The sequence below is a fragment of the Thamnophis elegans genome, chromosome 3 (genome assembly GCF_009769535.1).
Source record: "Thamnophis elegans isolate rThaEle1 chromosome 3, rThaEle1.pri, whole genome shotgun sequence".
NCBI lineage: Eukaryota > Metazoa > Chordata > Lepidosauria > Squamata > Colubridae > Thamnophis > Thamnophis elegans.
In genome coordinates this window covers 111,050,327-111,060,617 of record NC_045543.1, presented here as the reverse complement: position 1 = coordinate 111,060,617, position 10,291 = coordinate 111,050,327, and positions in this window count along the sequence as shown.

Here is a 10,291-nt window from a genome sequence, read left to right as displayed (position 1 = left end):
CCTGTATTAAATTACACAATTTAATAAATGTTAAAATGCTGTTAAATATTTCAGCACTGAAATTAATATTAAACTATAAGCCGTAAGTATTTGTTGCTAAATATAAGAAGACTCTAGAGGACATTGTTGGTCCAGACCCGATACCCTTCATGACAGCTCCCAGCCAAAACTCAATAGATCACCTAAGAGAAAGTACCATCAGTGGATACTGCGTCATTTTCTTTACATTGTTGAACTGATTGAATAGTAGTCAAATTCCCTTGGAGTGAATTAATCACATGTTGCTGATTCTCGGTGGCCCTTCTACAGATTGGCTTCCAATATTCTCTTGGACGACAAATGCTGTAAATAAAAAGCAAAGATCTGTGTCACCTTGAAGTTGTTCCGGAAGTTGTTAAAAACCTGGCTACTTTCCCATTCCTTGTGGTATGTTGTTTTTCAGCACCTGTCTGCTATGTTTTATAGTATGTGGAGTGAGATTTATCCAGAAGTACATGATATTTTTGTTTTCTACCATTTTAAGTATAATGCTGTTCAGAGTCAGGCAGCCTCTAAATGTAATCATGAAATAAATAAAATTAATGCATAAGGCAAACATTTTATTAATAATATTTGAACTTCTGGGAACCTTGAGACGTGAATAGACATATCAATGTGGCATAATATTCTTTCATTCAGCAGGTTTGTGTAATACTGAAAGCAAAACGCTGTGAGCTCCAACACACACACAGCATCTTCTTTTCTTTCAGAGCAACAAAATATGTGGACTTGGAAAAACAGAAAACAGTAAAGGGGATAATCAGGATAATGCAAGAACAGCATAGAAGTACATAAAGCAGACAGCAAACTTTTGTAAAAAAAAACAAAACACCACCACCACCTTGGAATCTAGCAGATCCCACTAATAGGCTTCAACAACTATGTAGGTAACTATGGATAAATGAGAATTTGTGTTTTATAGGACTGAGAAATAGATTGTTTCTTTTCAAAGGTGATGGCTTGGGAGTCAGTTGTATTGTAGCCTAGTTGTGTGAGTCATCCTGAATTTAAGCATGTTTAGTTGGACAGAGTAAGTAATGGCAAACTTTAATCACACCCATTTAACTTAATTGAAATGCTCTAAGGTGCCAGTTTAAATGCTATACTATTGGTTGGAGTCAAAATGGAAGAAAAACCACGTACTTCTGAAAATGATAGTATAAAACTCTCCCTAGCCATTGAGAACTGTGAATCACAAATCTGATTGCCTCAGTTACCAAAAGACATACAGATCTCCTTTAATGACACAGACTGTCCTTTAGGATTTTCTTTACAAATACAGGTAGTCCTTGACTTACAACAGTTCATTTAGTGACTGTTCGAAGTTACAGTGGCACTGAAAAAGTGACTTTGGACCATTTTTCACACTTATGATCATTGCAGCATCCCCACGGTCACATGATTTACATTTGGATGCTTAACAACTGGTTCATATTTATGACGGTTGCAATGTCCCGGGGTCAAATGATCTCCTTTTGCAACCTTCTGACAAGCAAAGTCAGTGGGGAAGCCAGATTCACTTAACAACCGTGTTCTTACTTTAATAACTGCAGTGATTCACTTAAGAAAAAATGGCAAGAACAGTTGTAAAATGGGGCAAAACTCACTTAACAAATTATTCACTTAGCAACATAAAAATCACTTCCATTCAACTATGACTTTCTGCGTCGTCCCCTCCCTCTTGACCCATTCACCATGCACTATATTTGTTTCACAATTCAATTCTCAGATGCGGTCTTTGTTCTTATATATCTTTTATTTCATTTTCATTTTCATTTTATACAATCACTTATATACTGTGCATAAAAAAAAAAAGAAAAAAGGAAAAAAAAAAAACCCCACATAACACTTCATTCCCCCATACACCCTCTCTTCTCCCCCTCCAACTTTCCTTTCACCCCTCCAGCATTCCCCTCTTCTACTTCCCTACCCCCTCAGACATCTCCCCCTCCCTCCATTTCACCCTCCATACATTCCCTCTCATTCCCTCTTTACTTCTCCCTTCTCTTTCCCTCTTCTCCTCACTTTGGTGTATCCATACAATTCAATTTGTTTTTAACAATAAAAGTAGAAAAAGAAAATAAGAAAAAAAAAAGAAAAACGAGCCACAGTACACAAGTGAATTCTTATTGTTCTAAGGATTGAAACTGTAATTCCACCCTCCCCCCTCCCCCCTATAATCCCCCCTCCCTAACCCCCTTACGGCTTCGCAGGTCCCATGCCCGGCATAATTCTTTAACAAGCATTTGAGTATAATAAGGCCAGCTAACTTTAAAATTAAAAAAATAAAATAAAAATAAAGCCAAAAAGAAAAAGGAAAAATAGTAGAAAATAAGAAATAAAAAACACCCACACACACACAAAAAGAAGAAAGAAACAAAAAGGGTCAATAAACCCACTACGTTAACACAGCTTCCCATTATCTGTAAATCTTAAACAATGTGACTCATTCCAAATTTCGATTATTTTGCTACTTGCAGGGTTTCAAACTGTATTAGAGCCAGGTAAGTTGATCAATTAGAATTCCCCAACTAAAAGTCTCCTTGCTTTGCCTATCTATTCAGACCTTTAATTTATCTCTTTTTTATCCAAATATCCAAACCTTTCTATAACACCATTAAACTCAAATACTTCTTTCATTTTTCATTTCCAACACCTCCCTTTCTATCCTTACCCACCTCCACATATAAATTTTTTACCTTCCACCCTGCCTTTATCCATATCCACATATATATTTTATCCACATTCATTGCTCCTCCCATGTTTACTCCACTTTCCTGAAGATTCTCCGACCAATCTTTCTTAACTTTATATTGATATAGCAACTCAAACAAACATCAGCTTGCGTTCTAGCCCCAGGTAATCTAATTAAACTTTCGCTGCCCTTCCCTCTCCCACGCACCTCCCAACTCCGTTCGTCCCAAACCGCAACTCAAAAAGATCACAATTTCCGCTCTCCTCGCCTAAGAAAATAGTTCATGCACAATTTGAGTTAGAGTTCAGACAAAACTTCTGTACAATATATGTCCACAATCAGCAACGCTTCTTTCAGTCTCCATGTCTCATCATCGATATGCCACTTTTCCATTTTATCCCAGACAGAAATCATAAAACTTTAAAAACATCGCTTAGTCTTTATTCTTTAGTCTTCTGCCCTTCCGGAAGAGAAAAACAACACCCTCCGCCTTGTAGCCACGTGTCTCGCTGTTTGTCTTCTCCTTCTCCTTGCCTCTCCCCAGATCCGGATGAATCAGGAAGTCCCGCCTTCAGGGTCTCGTAGTAAAATTTTCGGGCTTCACCGACGGAGTTAATGCGGTGTTTTTGGTTGCCAAATGTAACTGTAATACCAGCTGGGACTTCCCATTTGTATGGAATCTGAGAATTTCTGAGTTCTTCGGTTAAGAAAGCGTACTGTCTTCTTGTTCTTAATATTTGAAATGGTATCTCTTTAAAAACAATCAAGTCCTCCCCATCAATTATCAACCTCTTTCCGTAAAGCCTCTGTATTATCTCATTTCTAGATTCCCTTGTAGTAAAGTATATTATTATGTCCCTCGGAAGCTGTCGCTGTTTTGCTACCCAGGAATTCTGGCGGTAAATTCTTTGAATCTGCCAATCAAAGTTAAGTCCCGGACTTCCCACCAAGCGACTGAAAGCCTCAAAGAATGTCTGTTTCAAATTCTCCTGTTGGTTTTCACGCAGTCCTCTAACTCGTATAGCAAAGGCAGCCTTGTTATAATTTATCATGACAAGTTCTTTTTGGGCAGATTCAATTTCCTGTTCTAACATTTGGATTTTTGATATCAGATTAAGATTAGTTTCTTCCAAAAGTTCCAATTTGTCTTCCGTTTCAGCAATATAATCTGTCATGACTGTCATTACTCCGATCATATCCTGCTTTGCCTGAGCAATTTTAGCATCAAATTGATCACATAAATCCGATATCAGTTGATTAATCTCCTGTCTGAAATCATTAAGCGTTTTGAGAAGGAATTCTTGTGTTAGCAAATCTCCCGTGGAGGGTGTAGGAGACAAGGGTAGCGACTTCATAGCAGTTTTTGGAGATATGTTATTAAGGAAGCGCTTCTGTTTAGGTTTGGGAGCCATTCCAGAATAAGAATAAAAGACAAGCAATCAAGCGAGCCAAAAATCAAAGTCTGTGCTCCCCTCAGTTAATCTTTTAGCAATTAGTACGGAGAAGCCTTCAGGAGGGTAGGGCTTACTAGGTACGTCACATCAAACACAAAAGCTACGAGATCGCCATCTTGTGACGCAGCTAAAAAAGAAAGGGAGCCTTTTGCGAAATTGAAGCTGGTATTTTAAATAGTAATAGAAGAAATTCCTCGGGAATGGTCCCCGCCCGGATTGGCTTTTAAATAGCTTAGCTTTGTCCTGGGGGGGGAGGCAATCTGCCTAGGCTGCAAAAAAGGCAGCGCGGAAAACTGGCCGGAGTAAAGGCTCAGCTAATGTTGAATCTCTTCTCCATTCACAGCAAAAAAAAAGCTATGAATTACAAAGAGATCCTAACGACTGACCTCCTCTCTGCCCCTTTCTGCCAGAAAGGGGAGATATCTATAGATCTTATAAGATATACGAACCAGAGTCCTGGCAGGAGCTTTTTTGAGCTCCCGACGGCGGCAGCTCCTCCCCTCGAAGCCAGATGCGGTCTTTGAATAATCAAACTTCCTCAATGTGCTTCCTTCATAGTAGTCATTAACATTTATATTCAGTTTACATTCCTTCCACAACCATTTATCCTTGACCTACATTTTTTGAACATCCAGTTAATAACATGTAAGTTACCCATTTCCAATGCATTCAATTTAATTTATGTATTATGAGCCAGATCTTACTACCACATAACAAACTGAAGCATGCTATTTCATGTAGCTAGATTGATTTTGTTGGAAAACATTATTTTCCTTGCAAAAGCCCCATACTATCTACTGTATCACTATGCTTTATTATATCTTAGATTCACTTGTTCCATTTTTTCATGTCAATTTTCATCTTTAATGAATTAATGAATTGCAGCTACAAATACCTGTTTTATACTATCTTACAATGGGGAGGGGGAATGAAATTTTCAGACAGTGATACAACATCAACTGCATACAAAGTTAATATGAAGATTCACATCTCCAACCAATTATCTACCATCATCACAAATATATATTTAGCAAGAGCAAGAGCACTTAAATTTATATACCACTTCACAGTACTTTACAGCCCACTCTAACCGGTTTACAGAGTTAGCTTATTGCCCCCAACAATCTGGGTCGTCATTTTACCGACCTCAGAAGGATGGAAGACTGAGTCAACCTTGAGCCTGGTCAGATTCGATCTGCCAAACTGCTAGCAGCCGGTGATCAGCAGAAGTAGTCTGCAGTACTGCACTCCAACCACTGCGCCATCACAGCTCATTTATTTATGTACATTAAGCAGTCTAAGAAGACATGAAACATAATTTTCTTATTTCCTATTCAATGTTTACCTATCAGCTAGGAATTATTTTATTTTCACACATGCTTTATTTCCATCATATATTTCCCATGTCACATTCCTTAACCAATCTTAAATTCACTTTTCACCCCAAACCTTTCAAAATTCAAATTTATTCACTTTATCATATAGTATTTTAATTAACAAAGCAAAAATAAACTGCTTTAGAAGTATGTATTTTGAAAGACCTTTGAAGAGCAAAGAGCTGTACCTTCTGGCCAATAGAAACACAACATCACACTTTTCAAATTGGGCTCTCTGCTACCACTCTTATTCTTTTGATCAAAATTCTACCAAATATCTTCCCACGACAAAATAAACAAATGAATCTCCTGTACTTTTTCTATTCACTCCTGCTACTTTCCCTCTCTCTAAGAGATTAATAACATCATTGCAGTTATAAGTCAAAATGCACAACTTAAAGACACTCTATAAACAAACTGTATCTATATTGCAATATTTCTCTAATTATGCTGTTTACAACTATAGCTTTGGCATTTTTTAACATTTATATTTCCCTTTCATCAGTTTTTTTAGTCAACAACAACCTTTCAGTATTGATTTTATTTCCACTCTGCCACATATTATTTCCATAGAGCTCTCTAAAATCTTCCTTCAGAGATTCCACCATTCTCTCTCTCTCTCTCTCTCTCTCTCTCTCTCTCTCTCTCTCTCTTTCTTTCTTTCTTTCTTTCTTTTTTTCTTTCCCTTCCATTGTCTTTTCCATTTTATCATTCCACTATACATCTTTTTTCATTCTTGGATGACATATTTTTATTCTGTTCCAAGCAAAATCCTCTTTCGTTACATTTACTTTAATTTTGATTCAAAGATCAATCTACCTTTTAATACAGTTTTCATACAGGATTCATGTTTACTGGACCTGTTATTATTTCACATTCACTTCCTTTTATTTTAGTTCATTCCTATTCTTTCAAAGCCCATTCCCCTCCCCTCACATGATCCACTCTGGATATTACCAAAAACAAGTCTGTTCCATATTCAAACTCCCTCATCACCCCTGTATCCCTCCAGCATTTTTATCCATTTTTATCATAAACAATAATATCAATCATAATTTTTGATTCATTCCCTTTCAGTTTGTAAATCTGAATAGACTTACGCTTCAAACTTGTATCTGTAATAAATAGATTAATTGTTCTGATAGGTATTTCTAAGATATCTGCAATTATTCTCATACTGCATTTCAAATGTTACAGTGCAGATCATGACATGACTTTTTTGTATTAAATCAGGAAGGAAGTTAAGCAATTAAAGAAACAATTGATGTGTGAGAAAGAGCTTCAAGTGACAGGCACTGTTGAATAAAAGAATCATTTGGAAGAGAACAAAGATGAAAAAAAAAAACCAAGAATGTGAGATAACAGTAATGAAGAGGAAATGATTGAATAAAAAATGAATTTTCAGAAAGAAAGCAATGTTCCAAGCATTGCTGATACAAAAAGCTGAAGTGAACTACACTTTAAAGCACACCGTGAAGATATTTTATACATGTGGGATGAATAACATTAAATAATAAATATGTTTTTGAACTGTTATGGTCAGTGATTACTTCAATAGTCCATTATCATTGTATATAATTATGGAGATGAAGCACCAAAGCCTGAGCATTTTTCAGAAGTATTGAAATGTCCCTTTTCTTACTCCAGTCTTAAAAGATTGTTCCTCGTATAATCCAGTTTTTCTAACATGTCCTCCTCTTTGACCAATTCTCTGAAGTGATACTGGTTGGAAATTACAAAGGTAAGGACAAGAAAGATTACAGATTTGGAAAGACTGATTAAAGGACTTATCTAGGAACTTTTCTTATAGTTGTTTGTTTATTATGGGTTAACTGGTTGATTCACTCTTCAAAATGTGATTATTTTTTTTTCTGTTTTCAATAAAATAAAATAGGTCCAGATCTGCTAGAATCAAATAGTTAGCTTTTAAAGAGGGAAATCCTCCCCATCCCTGAGTAAATATGACTTGCTGATAAAAGTGAGATGAAAATTGCTAGCAAGAAAATTAGTAGAAATACCAATCTTGAGCAAGAATTCCAAAGCATGGAGAAGTCACATGCTTCAAAATTAGAGTTGATAGCTTTTTAAAAAAAAAATTGCTGTACCAATTAGTAACAACAGATATGCCCTGTATACTACTTCTGTGATGTTTCTGTAAGTACTTTTTCTACTCAGAAATTATTTCTACAATCTCAAATAGAATTCAGTCTTATTAATAAATCCACTTATGAAGAATGCAACTAACCTAGTTTGCAAGTTAGCTTATGTGAGGCTCTGCTTTCTTTGCTTGGATTGGTAAAGTGTAGAATTTGAACTGATGAGTTAACATCCTTCTTGCAATTCTAAGATTCTCTGTGCACAGATTTCTGTAAGGCCCTAATTAGTGACCTTTGTGCCTTTTGCAAAATTGCCCTAAGAGAAACACAATGCTGTTTTATTACCCACATAAAAGACTTATTGATAATCCTTATCAGCATTAAATAATTACACTCTAATTATGCTAGGTAAAGCAAGAGATAAAGCACCACCTAGTGGGTAAAATTCTCATCCTTGTTGCTCCCTTCATTTAAAAATTTCATTGTTCCTTCAAGATTCGCTTGAACTGGATTTACTGCTAACATATTAGCACTTACTGAAAAACTAGTAGTAGTTAACCTTCAAAGGATGAGTAGGAACCTTCTTTTAAACTGCCTTAACAAGACAGTGATATGCAATAATCCCAGGTCTTTGGGAAGAACTTTATAAAAGGATAACAATGGCAACTTCAATCTCAACATTTGGCTGTCTTTCTGATACCCACAGTAGCACTAATATTTATTAAACTTGTATGCATCTGATTCTCAGTGATTTTCACTCTTCTACTCAGAGTGAATATATCTATCACAAAAAGTACAATAAAAGCAATAAAACATAAAAGGATATTTTTAAAAAAATTCAATTAATTCTAATTATGAAACTTATTATCTTGATATTATTGATATTACACATGCAATGTGTAAGAATTGCATGACACTATTAAAAATGTGAAGAACTGTTTGTCTTAATAGATTTACCCAATACTGAAAAGTTTAAACAACTGGAATTCAGCTTTTGTTTCATAAAAAAAATGTAATCCTGTTTTTTTAAAAGCACGCTGGATTCTGCTTTTAAAAGGTCTTCAAGATTAACTTCTAGATCATTTCTGATTTGTTGCCTAGAAGCAGCAATCATAGTTGGAGCATTGTTAGTGGCTGGCAGAGCAGCAGTTAATTTCCCATAAACTTTTTATTGTTATTTATTTGTTTCCCAGCTTTATTAGTTTTTATGAATAAATCAAGGCAGCGAACATATCCAACACGCTTCCTCCTCCTATTTTCCCCACAATCAGCATGGTGTGAGGTGATTTAGGCTGAGAGAGACCTGCTGGCTTTCATGCCTAAGGCTGGACTAAAACTCTTGGTCTGCCAGTTTCTTGACTGATGGCTTAACCACTTGGGGTCCTTAGATTCAGAAAGGACCTTCTCATGAAAATCTATCCATCATTCAAGAGTTCACACTTGTATAGAAACTCAATATTTCAGGAATCATTAAGATTTGTGACATTCTATATTTCTGAGCTTTGGGCAGGAAGATCTAAAGCCCCTTCCCATCCCTAATCCTGGGGCTTGGTTGAAGGGATACGTCCTGGGTAGAAGAGGACAGTGCAACCTATCATAATGACCTTTTACCAGAGAACCCTGGGAAAAATTGGTGTGCCAGAAAGGTTTTAAATTATCCCCCTGCCTAATGTATAATAGCAGATTTCAACACTCGCATATTTCTATACATATCAAACTGATTTGTAACTGAAGTGCAGATGACATTCAGTTTCATTTCTGCTTTCCACTGAATTTTGTGGCCTTAATTGTCTGCTGGGTATTTGACTGGGGTTAGTAACAGATTAAATAACATTGAATAAACTGAAATTCAATAAAGTCAAAATGTGCATATACATATGTATGCATGTTTGGCTTATGCTACTTCCATTTATTTCAGAGAGATTTGCTCAGGAAAATCCTCCAGCTCATTTGAGTCCCACAGTAACCACTTGAACATGGATCAAGTTTCCATTTGATGTAACATTTACCAGAAATGGGAACAAAACACAAAACAAAGATTACTGCCTGCGTCTCTCTTTTTTGCCTTGATTTCAAGAGTTTCCCTATCTGTGTGGAACCAGGCTAAGTCTTTACACAGTTGGGATAATATCATCTTATAAATTACGAACATCTGGTGGTGTGAGGTAAAAAGAAAAAAGAACAAACCCTCAATTGATTCTCCAAGTATTACTTCTGCATCAGTTCTTTGCAGTTCAGTCTCTGCATTATCAAAATGAAAATAACATGAGCCAGGGGTAAAATTTATCAGAGGAAGTCTGAGACAGTAAGGATTAACACAGGATTTCAGTGTGATTGGAACCCCTTGAAAGTGATAAGTTTCTCTGCCTTCATTGGACTGAGCTTTGTTCCCTTCAGATCAACATGCAGAAGGAGACAAATAACTTGTGACCTTCTCAATCCTTCTCCACCAGCTGCCACTGTAAGTTACTATTTGTCTATTCTTCAAATATACAAACCACATCCTAGAAGAGTAAAACAAGCTATCATTTATACCGGACACTGCAATAAATTGGGGGCATGATTGCTTAATCCATCTAGGATTTTCTTCCATGGGATGGGAACTTGATATTCAACTGAATTAAAGAATGA